This window comes from Ipomoea triloba, chromosome 1 (assembly GCF_003576645.1).
Source record: "Ipomoea triloba cultivar NCNSP0323 chromosome 1, ASM357664v1".
Lineage (NCBI taxonomy): Eukaryota > Viridiplantae > Streptophyta > Magnoliopsida > Solanales > Convolvulaceae > Ipomoea > Ipomoea triloba.
In genome coordinates this window covers 22,682,520-22,699,713 of record NC_044916.1, presented here as the reverse complement: position 1 = coordinate 22,699,713, position 17,194 = coordinate 22,682,520, and the positions used below count along the sequence as shown (strand labels likewise).

General features: G+C 39.4%; 1 long non-coding RNA gene and 1 other non-coding gene across 2 annotated transcripts; both read right to left on the bottom strand.

Annotated features, from left to right (window-relative positions):
- Positions 1-8,526: 8,526 nt before the first annotated feature.
- On the bottom strand, positions 8,527-10,042 carry LOC115999129. The gene is made up of 2 exons (XR_004093984.1): positions 9,588-10,042; positions 8,527-8,786 (listed from the first exon to the last, which is right to left on the bottom strand). It is a non-coding gene; the product is annotated as an uncharacterized LOC115999129 (long non-coding RNA).
- A 2,143-nt stretch (positions 10,043-12,185) lies between these two features.
- TRNAH-GUG lies at positions 12,186-12,257 on the bottom strand. Its single transcript has one exon. It is a non-coding gene; the product is annotated as a tRNA-His (tRNA).
- Positions 12,258-17,194: the final 4,937 nt, after the last annotated feature.

Here is a 17,194-nt window from a genome sequence, read left to right as displayed (position 1 = left end):
AAAAGGGGATAACATTTCCGCTGCGCATAAAACTTTGTCTTCACCTCGTGAGGTATCGAACCTAAACATCCTAAGTTCAATACACACGAGAGGTCGAAAAGATTTGCAAAATCTTATACAAGTCTATTCCCCCCCCCCCCCCCTCTAGACTTGTACCCCATCCCCTTGGGACCAACAAATATATGCATGCCCCACGTTTATTTGCACCACTATTTTTTGAAACCATTTTGCACCACTATTTAAGTGGGTATATATATTACACATATACATTCACAATTCATGTGCTTGATTTGCACGTATTGTGTGTATATATATGTATATAATATATAATTCACCACTTTTGTGTGCTTGTGTGTAATATATGTATATAATATAATATATGTAACACACTAATTTGGTTTGTGTGCTGTGCGAATTACATATATGTATATATATCTTAGTGTTTTCACTTTTGCATGGATGTACACATATATAATAATACGCAAGAGTTACTGATTTACAACCCATGTGCATAATCACATATTCACGTGCATAATTTATGCTTGCTGCATATATTACGTGTATATGATATATATGTTTTCACGATTTGCTCTTGTGTGTACATATGTACAATAGGCACATAATACATGTAGCGAGAATTTCCCGAGCTGGCATCCAGTGGCGATTTTTTGCACAATTGAGTAGCCTTTGTCTTAGAATTTTTTTCAAGCACGATGAGTACTTGGTAGTTTCCTTGAACCTTAGCCTTAGAAATATCTTTCCATGCTTTAAGATTTCTTCATAAACTTTCTGACTTGAGTGTCAACTAATCCTCAGTGGGACCTGACAAGAAATGAAAACCCGTAGTGTCGAGCGATAAGACTGAAAAAGACAGTATGTCGCATCAAGGAACCCTTCCCGCTACGATCCAATAACACGAGTGGATAACTGGATTGTTGACATAGAAACTCAATCATCAAAGACACGGGTTTCACAATCGAACATACGTCATCTGGAATACTCAGATATACTCTCAACTTTAAGAAGAGGGATACTTGAAGGTGAAGCCTCATGTAACTAGCACCCTCGCTTTAAGAGTAAGTTCAGTTTCATTAAGGGATACTGAAAGTGGATTGAAGTCGTACTCAATATGCATCATGACCTCACATGAGGTAGCTTATACTCGTGTGAGAGTCTTGAAAGATATGCAGCAATTTCGACTCGTGCTAGGGAGTCTTGGAGGATATGAGACAGCTTCGACTCGTGTCGAGGAATCTTGAAGGTTTTGTGGCAGTTTCAACTCGTGTCAAGGAGTACCCTTTAGCTTCCTCCCCTTTAAGAATTCATAAGGGGTTTGCCCCTTATCAGCTCACGGGTCAAAATGCATGTGATTGCGACACTTTTATTGCTGAGGTTATCGTAGATTTAGTCAAGGCTGAGACTGTAGTTTCAAATGCCAAGGCAGAAGTCTCTCGCATTCAAGAGTTGACTATGTTGACGCCGGAAGATGAAGGGAACCTTTTGTTGGATTTGTTTTTGTTATGACTGAACTTAGATAATTTGATTTCTAAGCTGCCTACGTACTCCTATGAAGGAGATCAAGTCAAACGTAGTTCAGATGATTTTTTTCAATAAGTAGAGCCGTTCACAGTTTAAACTCGTGTGGGCTAGGAGCGCCTATGATTTGGGCCCACCCATAGACAAAGCGAGATGCGCTAACAGTTTAACCACATGCTGCATTTTTGGTGGATGAGTCATTTATTAACTTTCCATGACTCGGGTTGAGATATAATTGCTCGCAGCCCTGTTTATAAATATTCGTACAGGTTTAGGGGGGACATAACCCAACCCTTTGCGTACATGGGGCTCTTGTTGATTTGCCTTGCCTCTGCCACCGGCTTCGGGGATAAGCGTTCCCAACTTCCGAGGCTCATTAGGATTATAGCCAGCTTTAGTTAGAAGCTTATAAGCGTTAGGGTCAAAACCCTCAGTACGCTTGGTGGGCAAGACTTGGTCCGCTTCATCTATTTTAAGTGCGTCAATTCTTGCGAGCGGGAAGATGAGCTTTGCAATGTGTTCCGCTTCCACAACTTCCTTTCCCTTTGACTTTGGCTGGGAATGCGGGTTGTCGTTGCTTTTCTGGACATCTTCCACGAAGACCTGTTTCTTTATGTAGAACTTTGCATCTGCCAAGTAAGACTCAGCCTCTGCGAACGGGCTTTCATCGGCGACTACCTTTTCAATCACGCCGTTTTTTTCATACATAAAGCATTGATGCCAAGACGAGGGAACCACCCCATTTTCATGTATCCAAGGCCTTCCGAGTAACAAGTTATAAGACGGCCTTGCATCTATAACATGGCAGACAACACTTGAACTTAAGCCTCCAACTCTTAAGTCGAGGTTGATGACGCCGATTTCTCTCTGCCTTCCTTGGTTAAAGCCTTGTATCATTAGACGGCTTTGGACGAGATCATCTGTATATCCACCAAGGTCTTTTAGGGCTCGAAGGGATAAGATGTTGACTGCTGAGCCTTGATCAACTAGAATTCTTTTGAGCTTTTGCCCCCATGTGTAACCTTCGACAAACAGTGGTCGATTGTGTGACGCACCTCCAAGTAACAAGTCTTCATCCTTGAAGGTAATTTCTGCGGAGTAGGAAGCTGCTCTATGCATTTGCACTTCTTCATCTTCGGTGTGTTTAGGAGATGAGCATTCTCCTACATCCACTTGCCTGTCATTAGTATTTAGGCAGGAGCTAATATTGCCTGCCCCTTGTAGATTAAATCCCTTTGGCATATATTCAGCCAAAGGAACTGGTGCTCGTGGCTGCTTGACATGCCCCTTCATCTTTGATCTACGGGCATGACCACTTGTCGAGGTTTTTGCAACCCAATTATTCACTGTGTGCCTTGGATATCTCACAAGCTCACTTTTCTTCTTTCTATGAGTGACAATCACCCATTTTCCTTCAGGTGTGCTATCATTTTGCTGTGGTTTTGAACTTTGACCAGCAACAAGTTTAATCGTGAACGGGAGTGGGCGCTTTCGTTGCCCCCAATGTTCATTCTCAGTACACAAAGGAGCAAATCGTCCAAGTGTAATTGAGATTTGATTCGTGCTTGCGCCGGCATCAGCAAGCTCTATTTTCCCGTCTCTGGCCAATGCCATAACTTTATCCTTGAAGATGAAACACTGCTCAATCGGATGACCCAGAAGGCGGTGATACTTGCAGTAATTTGGGTCATTCACCCTTGAAGCCTCATTAGGGCGTCTCATCTCGGGCAATTCAATGAGCCTAAGTTTGAGTAGCTCATCGAACATGGGAGATACATCAGAATCCAAGAAAGGATATGTTTTCTCCTGTCTTTCTTCAAGAGTTGGCCTCCTACCTCCCCTTGACGGGCCAGAAGATGATCTCGGCCTAGGCCTTTCATTTGCTTTAGTGAAGACTGTCATTGGTGTAGCCTTCACAGTCATTGCTTCCTTTTCTTGTTTTGGAAAGGGTTTATTACCTCTCTTGAATTCTTGATTTGCAGGAGCTTTGGAGGAGTTGGGCAAGTTTAATACATTGAGCCCTCCTCTAGCTTCGATGCTCAACTCCATGTCGTGAGCACGACTAGACAACTCCTCGAAGGACTTTGGCTTAATCCCTTGTAGGATATAGGAGAGTTCGAAGTGCATGCCTTGGATGCACATCTCTATAGCAGAAGTCTGAGATATCATCTCTTTGCAGTTTAGGCACAATTCCCTCCACCTTTCAATGTAAGCACTGGCGCGTTCGCCTTCCCACTGGACAGTGGTGGTGAGTTCCAAGAAGCTTACGGATCTCCTTGTACTATAGAAGCGGGTTAAGAACTCACGCTCCATATCATGCCAACTATCAACGCAGCCGGGCTCGAGATCGGTGTACCAATCAAAAGCAGTTCCCTTTAAGGAACGAACAAACTGCTTTACCAACAGATCGTCATAGGTCCCTGCATCATTGCATGTTTCCACAAAGTGGGCAATGTGCTGCCGGGGGTTTCCCTTGCCATCAAACTACTGGAACTTAGGAGGTTGATAGCCGAAGGGCATTTTCAACTCCTCAATCCTTTGTGTGTAGGGCTTAGCATAGGAGTATGAGGGTTGGCCTCCATCCAACTTGCCTTTGATAGCCCCCATTATGTAGTCATTCAACTGATCCACCGGTATCATACCTTCGGTGATTGGTATATTTTTCTCAATTGCAGGCAAGTGAGAAGTAGTTTCTCCCACCGCAGGGCTGGCAGGAAGTTGTGGTTGCTGAACAACCTCTTCTTGCCCCTTGGGCTGCTTTCCTGGAGCACGACTTCCTTATCCCTCCATGATGCTCCCTACCCTATCATCAAGGGCGTTGATCCGTTTATCTTGGTTTTGCAGGAGTGTAGTCATTGCTTCAAGAGTCTTAGCAATTCTAGCTAATTGCTCTTCCACGGACTCAGTGTTAGTTGCCATGGCAGGCATGACATTGTAGACATGCGTCCACTCAGGCGCAGTTTTCCATAATGGATGTGGCGGGGATACGGGGGAAGTACTCCCGCTACTGGCGTTCCCCTGCATAGAAGTTGGACTACCACCAGCGGTAGCTCCCCTAGAAGAGGGCGGACTCCCAGCATAGGTAGTTGCCTTTGGGGCAGCTGGGGCATTGTTGATTCTTCGAACCACTCTTCGAGCCATGTCAAGAGGCTCAAGCAGTTGGACCCCCGAGCTCTTGACGCGGTTCCTGGTCAGCGGACCTTGCGCCTTCTGAGCAACGCCCGAGCCCGCTAGAGGCGCAGATTTGGAATGGGTAGCCTGGGCATAGGTCTTCCTGAACATGGGGTTGTTCGATGCCATTGAATACGCTAGTAGAGGTAGCTTAGTAGTAGAGAGATGAGAGGCAGAGTTGTCCCACTGGGCGTGCCAAAATATGTAAACGCGAAAAACTTGAATTGTATATATTCAAAATTCAAAGTAAACGCGAAAAACTTGAATTGTATATATTCAAAATTCAAAGTATACGCGAAAAACTTGAATTGTATATATTCAAAATTCAAAGTATCGGTTACAAACTTGAATTGTATATATTCAAAATTCAAAGTATCGGTTACTATGAGTAGTATGTATCAAACGAAAAAAGGGGTACAATCTCTGTGTATAAGTCCTCTGATTCTCTACTAAAAGTATGTCAATTGAAAGTATGCCTAGTTCAGAATATGTTGAACTGGAAGTATGCCGATTAGATGTGTACTGAATCCGGAATATGCCGAATTAAGTGTGTGCTGAGTTGGAATGAATCCGGAATATGCCGAATTAAGTGTGTGCTGAGTTGGAAGTATGCCGGAATATGCCGAATTAAGTGTGTGCTGAGTTGGAAGTATGCCGGAATATGCCGAATTAAGTGTGTGCTGAGTTGGAAGTATGCCAACTTATGCCGAATTAAGTGTGTGCTGAGTTGGAAGTATGCCAACTTGAAGTATGCCGAGTTGGAAGTATGCCAACTAGAAGTGTACCGAGTTCAGAGTATGCTGAACTAGAAGTGTACCGAGTTGGAAGTATGCCAACTGTAGGTATGCCAAGTTGGAAGTATGCCAACTGGAAGTATGCCGAGTTGGAAGTATGCCAACTAGAAGGATGCCAAGTTGGAGTATGCCAACTGGAAGTGTTCCTTGGTGCAAATTAATTGCAGGCGTATCCCTCGGTGCAAATAAATTGCAAGTGTGTTCCAGACAATATTCTGGTGAGATTTCGGCAGAGCTTCGCTATGCAGATCTTCAGAGCTCCCTTTCCTTGAAAATGAAACCACTATTTATAGTGGTGAGTTGGTAGGAAAAAATCTAACCAACTCTATCCATTTGGATAATTCTTATATTTAATTAATATTTGAATTAAATATAAGGAATGTATCGGGACACTATCACGTCCAGGTTCATGATTTTATATTTTTTGAACCAATTTATAATATCCACATCTTTCCCAAGAATTATATGATCCGCATATATTGTTGATGGGCCAAACCAAGTCAAAGCCCGTCAATTTGAGCGGCCCAATTAATCCAATTAGCCTGGTCCAACTCAATTAAATATTCCTTCAATTGGGGCCGAACAATCTAACATCCAATTACATTTAATTAAGTAATTAAACCAATTAATTATTTATTGGGCCATTAAATCATCCCAATTAAATAAATATTAGTCCGATTAACAAAATTAAGTAATTAATTTAATAACTCATTATCCGTCACGGCCCAATAATATTATTTGAATTTTCAGTGCCAACACATGTAATAACATTTTTTTCATGATAGTGCCAATTAACTTCTTTGCGCCTTAAGATTATGCAGTGCTTGGAAATGGAAAGAATACAGGAATTCCATAACAGCCACCCAGACTGGCATAGTGTTGATCATCATGTATTATTGAAGTTTCCTGTATGTGCAACTGCATGATAGATCACAAAAAGATAATCCATACATGCTATAATCGACAAATTAAATGAATATTTCTAATTTTTTTCATTGATTATAAACTATATAATTAAAGATTTTTTTTTTTAAATGTTAGGTGGTATAGTTACTAAATCTCAAATGCTTATTCTTTTAAGAACCATGCCTAGGGGTATAAACAAATCAAATAATTTTGATTCGATTCGTGATTCGAATTCGAATAGTTCTATTCGAATACATATTTTGATTCGAATGTTATTCAAATACAAATACAAATCAGGATAGATTCGATTCGAATAGTATTCGAATATTCGAATATATATATATATATATATATATATATATATAAACCAGTAAAGGCATAAACCCTAAGCTAAAATAAAAGTGAGAGCAGCAGCTTCAATGCTTCACCCTTCAGTCTTCCCAGTTCGGCAGTCGCAGTTCCCAACTTCGCCTCTTCCACCAGCTACTTCGTGCTCTTCTTGTCCTCCCCTTTTCACGGCAAACCACCGTCGCGGCAAGGAAGCACAGCAACAAGGAGAGCAACTCAGCAAGGCTGGGCAACAACTCCTCACGGCCACCGTCGTTCGGCGAAGGCAACAATCTTCACAGCCGCAAGAATTTTTGCTATATTTTATCTTAATTTATTGAAAATTTTAGAAAAAAAAATTAAGGTAGTCATTTCGAATTCGAATATTCGAGTCGAATCAAATATATTCGAATAAATTGGTCGAATCGAATATGAATCAAAATTTAAGATTCGAACACTAAACGAATCCGAATTCGAATACCCATCAAAATAATCGAATTCGAATCGAATACTGGAGTATTTGACTCGATTCGTTTCGTTTACACCCCTAACCATGCCCTAAAATGAGTTTAATTACATAAACCCTCCCAATCCATTTTGAGAAAGTTTTCGTTGAGTTTCCATGTAAAAATAGTTCAATTCTGAAATGCAAAATCAATATTATCATCCCTTAACATTTTAGTTCTTCATAGATCAATTCGATCAAACATATATCATACTCAAAAATTTGGATTTGAACATTTAATTAATTTATGCAATTTAAACTACGGTATCCTCAAACCATTTTTAAAATTTTGAATATGTTATAAATTTATCATATTTGATCGATTTCTCGTGCCATCAAACTTTTTTATATTTAAATACTTTATAAATTTATCATATATGATTTCTTATTATACTCCAAACCTAGTTGCATGACTACTAAAAATTATCTTATAATGCATGAATACCTCATTAGTTGCATCATCACTAGGTTGACCATCTCAAGAAACAAGAAGCATATGTTGATTATTTCGGCTCAGACAATTGCCTTGTCCCACGCTGCACAAAATTAAAAGAGATTGGATTAGCAAAAAAAGGAATCAAAAAGTGTGACTGATATAGCATACCAAATCGTTTAGAAGAAAAGGACGAAGCAGCCTGCACAAGCTTAGCTTAGTGGTTTAATAGACAACATTTCAAAGAGGAGACTGAGGTTCGAAACACGACAACGGCATGTTCAAAGTGGGTAGATCCATTGTGTACACTGGCACGCATTTAGCCATGTCTGCTGAGCCGAGAAGAAAAAGAGGAAGCACGTTGGGGGTAATTTCAGGACAATCAAATGCCATTAATAGAGGACATAATCAAGGATTTGATCTTCAAACAGAATAGATACACTACTACAAAACATAGCTACTACGGCAGTTATTTTCATACATACACAACGGTTTTTGAAGCGCCGTGTAGGTGGCCGCCTTGGTAAATCATTACTTTTTACGGCGGTTTTAAAAACGCCGTATATGATACCTATATACAACGGTTAAACAACCGCCGTATAAGCATAAACATACACGCCGTATAAAGGTATTAAATAACACATTCATATACTTTATACGACAGTTCCATCTCGGAACCGCCGTATATACAATAGATTAGACGGCGGTTCCATCTCGAAACCGATGTGTATACAATAGATTAGACGGCGGTTTTGGTGGGAACCGCCGTCTAATCTCTAATTTTTATTTTAAAAAAAAATAGATTACACGGCGATTTCCTTGGGGAACCACCATGTAATCTCCATTTAAAAAAATTACACTAGCTCAATCTCTTTTTTTATTAAAAAAAAAATAAAAAAATACACCAGCTTTTTACACCAGCTCATTTGATAGCATGTAGTCACTAATTCTAGAAACTGATATGAGGTTTCTAGTTCTGGATAACTACTTTCTCGCTTATTATGATTGACTTGTCAAAAGCTTGTTGCATTTCAAGGCCACCATCTGTCACAAAATAATATTTTCTTGGGGAATTTTGGTGGGTCAGTCATCTTGGGAAAATGCCTCTATGTACCTGCAACAAATAATGTAGGATATGAGAGAACATCGACAAGCTTTCACACTCAAAGTGCTGCAGAGAAAGCTCCAACAGAAAAGATTGAAAACTACATCAATTTTGCCTATTGACAGAAAAATACCAATTAGAGATAGAGAAGTGAAAGAGGGATCGAGGACAAAATCACTAAGTAAATTTGAAAATTTCAAGCATATTTGCATAGAATTCAAAACATTTATATCACCTAGTTCATTATTCAAAACCAGCAGAAAGTATATTATACCAAAATGTTAAGGTATATAATAAAATAGGGATTGCATGTACATATATGCAAATATGCCACTTGAAGTTTCTATACTCTTTCAAGATCCATTGAAGTAAAACACATTGTAGCACTTTGCTACAAATGAGAGACTCATTTGGCCACTCTAGTTTCTAATAGTCTCTTAACCGCTCTTGACAGAAAGCAACTACCTGTACAACCTACCATAACTAATTCAGATTGCATTACACTTTTCTTTCTTCCACTCAAAATTGAGAATGCAATATACAGTAACATGCAGTGAATCAAAAGATTCAACATATCAAAAGAAGTCCATTTTTTACCCAGGTGGTATAATACACTACTTACATCATCACTTTTACACTCTTCTAGTTATTCCTCTAATCCTTCAAGTGATATACCCTCACTGCCCAGCACAATTAAAGCAATGATATTTCCTCTAAATTACAGTCTAAAACAATACTAAATTGCTGCCATTCAGAATTCAGTAATTCACAGATCAACATTTAGATAAAATAAGAAAAGAAGATTAAAACCTTGTATAGTGCCTCCATTGCTTTCCATCTTCTATCTCTGTTTTCTGTTCCGAGCTTCGCCCAGCAACCACCAACAACGCCGACTGCCACTCCACTTGGCCGGAGGAGGGAGACCAAGCTCACTGTCGCCTCCAACACCTGCTGCCAAACGCCTACGCCGGAGGGGAAGGCCAAATGTCCGCCAGAAGAACTGCTACGCCGGGAAGGAGCTTCGCCGCCGTTCCTCGCTGCCGCCTCCTGCTGATGACGCCGTCTGACCTGCTGCGCTCGCTTGTCTGCAGCTTCACGAGAGACGAGAAGGAGAGGAGGAGTCGCTGGTCTGCACCGCCGCCCTTGCTACGCCGACGTCGACGCCACTGCCACCGCTGCCTGGACTGCCTCGCCGCTGGTGCTGCTCCGTGCCGCCGACGGTGAAGGGGGAGAGGAAACGAGAGAGACAGAGGCGGGGGCTTGGTTTTGGGTGAAAAGGAAATTAAAATAGAAATAAAAATTATTCTTATTTATAGGTAGGGTTTTGAAGGGCAAATTTGCAATTATTAAATTTTGGGTAGAAAATATGGGTCAGAGATTTAGGCTTATGAAAAATCATGGAATAAGTATAGGTTTAGGAACTAAAATCATTTGGCCTTAGGTTTAGTTTGGGTTCAAACTTAGGCTCAAAACAATAACAATGATATAAGTTTCACATGTTCGTCTCAGATAGACTTTGGATAATAAATTATAGGCTATAAAACAAATTTTAAATTAAAATTTTTACCAAAGTAATTGTTTTGAAAGTCTTTGGGCTAAAATATTTAGAATTGAAAATAAATTTTATTTTTAAAAATATTTTATTAAAATAGAAATGGTTTAAAATATCGTGGTGTTACAATTTAATAGAAGATAATCATATAATTAATGATTAAAATCTAAAGGAAAAATATCAATATAAACAATCTGAATCATCCATTTGATTTAATAATTTGACCGCCATTTTTTCTACCCATTATAGGCCTAACTTGTTTTGACTCTTATTAGTATAGTAGATATTAGACGGCGGTTATTTAAAAATCGTCGTCTATTAAGTATATATTAGACGACGGTTATTTAAAAACCGCCATCTATTAAGTGACATGGTATATATTAGATGGCGGATATATAAAAATCGTCGTCTATTAAATGACATGGTATATATTAGACGGCGATTACTTAAAAACCGCCGTCTATTAAGTGATGTGGTATATATTAGACGTCGGTTATTTAAAAATCGTCTATTAAGTATATATTATATGGCGGTTATTTAAAAACCGTCGTCTATTAAGTGACGTAGTATATATTAGACGGCGGTTATTTAAAAATCGTCGTCTATTAAGTGACGTAGTATATATTAGATGACGGTTATTTAAAAAACTGTCGTCTATTAAGTGACATAATATAACAAAACATATTAGACGGCGGTTATTTAAAAAACAGTCGTCTATTAAGTGACGTAGTAGACCATTTTTGTAGTAGTGATAATCTTCTTCTCCCAGAATAGATAATCTCATTTTATAGTGAGGTGTAGAGGGTATACATCATATGGATAGAGATTGGTGAATAGAGAGCTAGATATTATTTTAGGTTTTATTGATATGTGGATCAGTCGTTATACTATGGACCATGCATTGTGGACCATGATCATGACTGATACTGCAGTTGTGTTGAACTGATACTGCAGTTATGGTGAACGGATGAACGACCTCTGTTCCGCGCAACTGCAGTTTCCTTTCAACACAACTGCAGGCATGATCATGGTCCACAGTATAATTTGCGTGTGTCGATGTTCCTTTCTGGTAAGAAATTTTTTAAAATAATTAATTGACAAATGCGGATGTTTTACACACACACACACACACACACACACACACATATATATATATATATATATATATATATATATTACTGCGAATGTTTCATATATTATAATTTTTATTGTATATTGACTATATTCTCATCATTGGAGCACTCTCACGTGTATTTTTCCTGAACGATCTGGTTATTCTGGGCACGCAATAATATAGTGTCACTTTTAGAATAATTTCCCAAAATTACAAATTAAATAAATATTTGTGTCTGAGCGCCATCTCCAAATTCGCATACCAATTTTTGCAAATTAAATAAATATTTTTGTCAAGTTGCATTAAAAAAGATTATTTGTCAAAGTTAAAAATTCAATAGTTGTTGATGTCGACAATTCAAGAGTCAAGACTAGCGTGCATATCTTATTGCCAAATCATGCACTAGTTTTAAGTTATTTTTATAATAGTTTCTAAAAAAACTTCTAAAAAATTTTGTTCTATATAAGCGACAATTAAACACTTGCACCGGCACTAAAATTTTTGGCAAATTGTGAGAAAGCTGTTGCGTCATAATGTCACTAAGGTTTAATCCATGCAGGATGGATATGAGTAGGTCTTATAATGATTTGACTCATATCAAGCAAATACAAAACTATGACGTAATTCTTTTTAATCAAACAAGACCTCAATTATGGTCAAGCCTATGTATCATTCTAAGTTTAACTACAATTTTTGGGGATTACTTTGTATGGCTAGACATAATTAACAAAACCATGAAAATTGTGGTTGCTGGGATTCGAGCCCAGGTCTCCACGGCCACAACGTGAAATTCTTACCACTAAACTACAACCACTCAAATTATTAGTTATTGTGTAATCATTTTATATAAATTGCATGAAGCTCAGTAAAAAATGGCGGATTATAGATTTCGTCGCTATATAGCAACGGATATTTGAAATACGAGTCCATTGCTAAAATGAGAAATTTTAAAAATATTACAAATTTAAACAACGTCGTTTTTAGGTCAAAATTCCTTTTGTTCTTTTTTTCTTTTTTTTTTCCTGAACAAATCTAAATGTTTTTCTCCTAACCTTTACTGGACTACATTGCTTCCTTTTCGACTCAAGTCTCTCTAGACTTTATTCCCAACAAATCTCTGCGGCTGCACTGCCTTCTCCTCTGACTGCGTTGCCTTCCCTAACTCCCATTGCCGCTATTTTCCTCTAACCTCCCACCGCTGACGGCGTTGCTTCTCCATTGACCGTCGAATTTGTGCTTCACTTCTTCTCCACTTCTCTATTCTCTAGTATGTATTTGTTTATGGTTTGTATTTTGTGCTTATTGAATTTTTTGATTTGAGTGTTTGCGGTTGGCATCGATAGTGTATGTTTATGCGTTTCTGTTTGTGTGTGGTGTTTGTTTCTATTCGCTGTTAGTGTGGCATCCATTTGAGTTGTAGATGTGTAGTCATAAAATTTCTCAAATATTTGATTATTAGGGATATTTTTTTTATTTATGCATACTCATGTTGCACTCATTTCTCTTTGGATTATTGCATATGGGTTCTTTTTAATTTTGTCTAGAGATCTTGTTTCTATTAATGTGGGAATGAAAATGGGGAAAGATTTGACATCCAAGAACAAGATTGAATACTTTCTCATTTCATAAATAATAATTGAGTAATAGTCATATCAAGATTTTATTGCTAGTTCTATGCTTGGTTATTAATTCAATTAGGTCGAGGTCATCTGACCTTGGACCCGAAGCTTTTCCGTTCGGCGGTATGTGAGATCGGATCTTGTACCGCCCCTAGGGTACTAGCCATTAGGTCAAGGTCATCCGACCTTGGACCCGAAGCTCTTCCGTTCAATGATAGGCGAGGTCGGACCTTGTACCACCCTTAAAGCACGTTTGATTCACGGAATGAATTTTAAGGTAATAGGAATGCTATTCCATAAGGAATGGAATAGGCAAGGAATAGAATAGAAATTGTATTCTGTTGTTTGGTTCGCGAAAGGAATAGACTTTAGGAATTATATTACAGTGTTTGGTTGGTTTAAGGAATAGAAATGAAATATGTTTTAAAAGACATAAATACCCTTATGTAGTAGTAGTAGTAATAATAATAATAATAATAATAATAATAATAATAATGTTATTATTAATATTAATATTATTATTATGTAATAATAAAATAAAACTTATAATAATATTAATAACAATAATAAGAAAAAAGGAATAATAATAATAATAATAATAATACAAAAACAAAATTATATATAAAATAATTATTTTTAAAAAAAGTTTTTGATCCCACATTGGTAACTCAAGAAGGGAAACTCATTTGAGCTTCTCTATATAAGATAATCATTGCTTCTATTTTAAAATTAACAACAAGATGATGATGACTTAAAGAGCCAAAAGCTCCATCATTTAAGAAGCCTTAATTGCTCTTAGTTACAATTTTTTTTATATAAATAATATATATATATATATATATGCAGCTGCGGCGTGGTGCCGCAGCCACAATAATTATTATATAATTAAAATAAAAATACAATCTGTAAAAATGAGCGTAAAAAATTTTAGGTTTAAAAAAGGGTAAAAAAGAAATTATAATAAAATACCTATTCCTGAGAGGTCAGGAATAGGTTAATACCAGGGGGGGCCCTGGTAATAGCTATTACCCTTGCAAGGGTAATAGGGGTAATAGCTATTACCAGGAACATTCCTCCTGGGAATACAAATGCGAACCAAACAACGGAATAGGTTATTACTGGGAATGCTATGCCATTCCCTACCTATTCCGTGAACCAAACAGCCCATTAGGGTACTAGCCATTAGGTTGAGGTCATCCGACCTTGGACTCGAAGCTCTTTCGTTCGGTGATAGTCAAGGTCGGACCTCGTATCGCCCCTAGGGCACTAGCCATTAGGTCGAGGTCATTCGATCTTGGACCCGAAGCTCTTCCGTTAGGTGATAGTCGAGGTCGGACCTCGTACTGCCCCTAGGGCACTAGCCATTAGGTTGAAGTCATACGACCTTGGACTTGAAGCTCTTTTGTTCATTGATAGTCGAGGTCGAACCTCCTACCACTCCTAGGGCACTAGCCATTTGGTCGAGGTCATCCGCCCTTGGACCCGAAACTCTTCCGTTCAGTGATAAGCAAGGTCTGATCCCGTATCGCCCCTAAGGTACTAGCCATTAGATTGAGGTCATCCAACTTAGGACCCAAAGCTCTTTTGTTCGGTGATAGGCAAGGTCGAACCCCGTATCGCCCCTAGGGTACTAGCTATTAGGTCGAGGTCATCCGACTTTAGACTCAAAGCTCTTTCGTTCGACGATAGTCTATGTCGGACCTCATACCACCCCTAGGACACTAGCCATTAGGTCGAGGTTATTTGAACTTGGACCCAAAGCTCTTCCGTTAAGCAATAAGCAAGGTCAAACCTCATATCACCCTTAGGGTGTTAAGTTAGGAGGTAAATAGATGGCTGACCACATCTTCAAGTTCAGCATCCCCTTCTCCCCCTCTCGAATAGTAAAATGAGTGCTATGATGAAATTTTGCTACTTTATTACAAGAAAACGAACTTTAAGTGGTGGGACAACCTTACAAGGTAAACTTATTGAAAATATTCGAGCTTGGCTACTTGTGCTCATAGCGGCCAAGCTAGAGCTCTTCATGCTTATCGAAGCCGAGCTCGGGTTCTTCGTGCTCACGGCGATCTAGCCCTTGATTGCTCCTTGTGCTCATAGTGACTAAGCTCCGGCTTTGGCTCCTAGTGCTCATAGCAGCCGAGCTTGGGGTTTTTGCTCATAGAGACCAAGCTCTGGCTCTTTGCGGTCGAACTTGAGCTCCTCATGCTCATGGAGGCCGAGCTCAGGTTCTTCGTGCTGATGATGGTTGAGCACCGACTCCTTGTGGTCTTATTGACTAAGCTTTGGCTCTTTGTGCTCATAGCAGCCGAGCTTAGGCTCTTTGTACACTTGGTGGCCAAGCTCGGGCTAATTTGAGTCTCTCGAGGGGAACTCGACAAGCTATGAGCTTGGATTCTTAGAGCAAAATGAATCTTTCACCATGAGCTCGGTATGTCACAAGCTCGACTTCCCAAAATGAGGTGTGGATTTTGCCATGGGCTCAACAAATCATGGGCATGCACACCCGGGAGAAGGCGAGTTCCTCAACGTGTGCTCGACAAAAAAAGGGGAGTTTGATAAAATTGAGGTCAGAACCCTTACCCCTTTCATACAACTGAGGTCGACACTTGGGGTCGCACTGGGCGAATTGGCTTCCATAATGGCTTGGGTTCCTTCTACTGGTAAAGCTCGGGATCGGGCTTGGGCCCTCAGCATTACACTAGGACCTGGGGAAGATGAGGTCGTGGGTGATTCTCCATGTGTAGGCTTGCATGGCACCTTAGTAGTGGGGTCGACTTAGCTTGACGGGGTCAAACCACACCTTGAGTCCCTTTGAGGAGCTAGCATCGGGGCTCAAGTTCGTTCCTCCTCCTCCCATATGTTGAGACGAAGATTGGGGAAAATTGACCTCCCAACAACTTGAGCTCTTCATACTTGTTGAGACCCAGTGCTCGGCATTACGATCGACCTTAGAAGGGGCGAGGCGAGGGTCAGCTGCTCTTGCACGACCCCATTTGGTGCCCTGGTGCCAAGTTAAGGGGTTTGCACTACTCCTTTACTAGTACAAAAAGGATCATAAATATAAGACCATTTGCGTCCAGAGTTAAAACACTAGATGCCTAAAGTGACGCGGTGGTATTTTTGTAATTAATATTTTACTATTTAATTAATTAATTTATTTTTTTAATATAGGAGCATTTGTGTCCAAAGTTAACGCGTGAGACCATCTACGTCCGAAGTGAGAACTTCGGACGAAGATGCTTAGGGTAAATTTACCCATACATATCTAGAACGCACGATTTCCTCATATCTCCGCACGATCCATCGTCTTCTTCAAAACTTCTTCCTCACCCTCCAAACCACCTCGTCAACGCACAAATCTCCTCGCCGTCATCGACGAATAGATCCAGCCTCCCGTCGTCGCTCGCCGCTACATAGCCGAGACCAACGCCAGCTCCCCTACCGATTTGCTTCGTCGAGATCTCTACCACCGCAACGCAACCACCGGCTCCCCTGTGATGGCGACGCTACACTGCCACCGCCCCAGCCACTGCCATCCACGTATTCCTGGTCAGCAGGTTTATTCTTAACTCTAAGTAAATACAACAACTCTGTTGTAATTGTATGAAGATTTGGTGATTTTTTTTTTAACTTTTTCTTCAAGATTCTAGGTTAAATCTTGTTTTATTATTAACCTAGGGTTTTAGTTTACACTTAACAATGAAATAATGATAGTGGTAAGCATACTAAGTGTAGATTTGTAAACATGCACATATCTGCTTCTTCTGTGCTTAGATTTGTAAACATGCTCTGATGCTCATCGCCTTGGTTTCTCCTGTGTTTGGAAGGTAGACAACCTTTTCCATTTCCTACGATTTTTTTTTGTTCATTTTCTTATAATTTGAAACTAGGAGTACAAAACATGGTAATGTATCGTTAAATAGTAACTATTGTTGTACTAACCTTTAAACTTATGATGCATGCTCAATACTTGACTTGTGTCAATAGCTATGAGAGGGGGCAATTTTTACAATCTTTCAAAGTAGCTACACATCACAATTGGCATGAACCTACTTTTTGTTCATGCACAGAATCTTCCTACAGTGTGTGGTGAAAACTTAAGTTGGATTTATAAGGTTAACATTTAGTT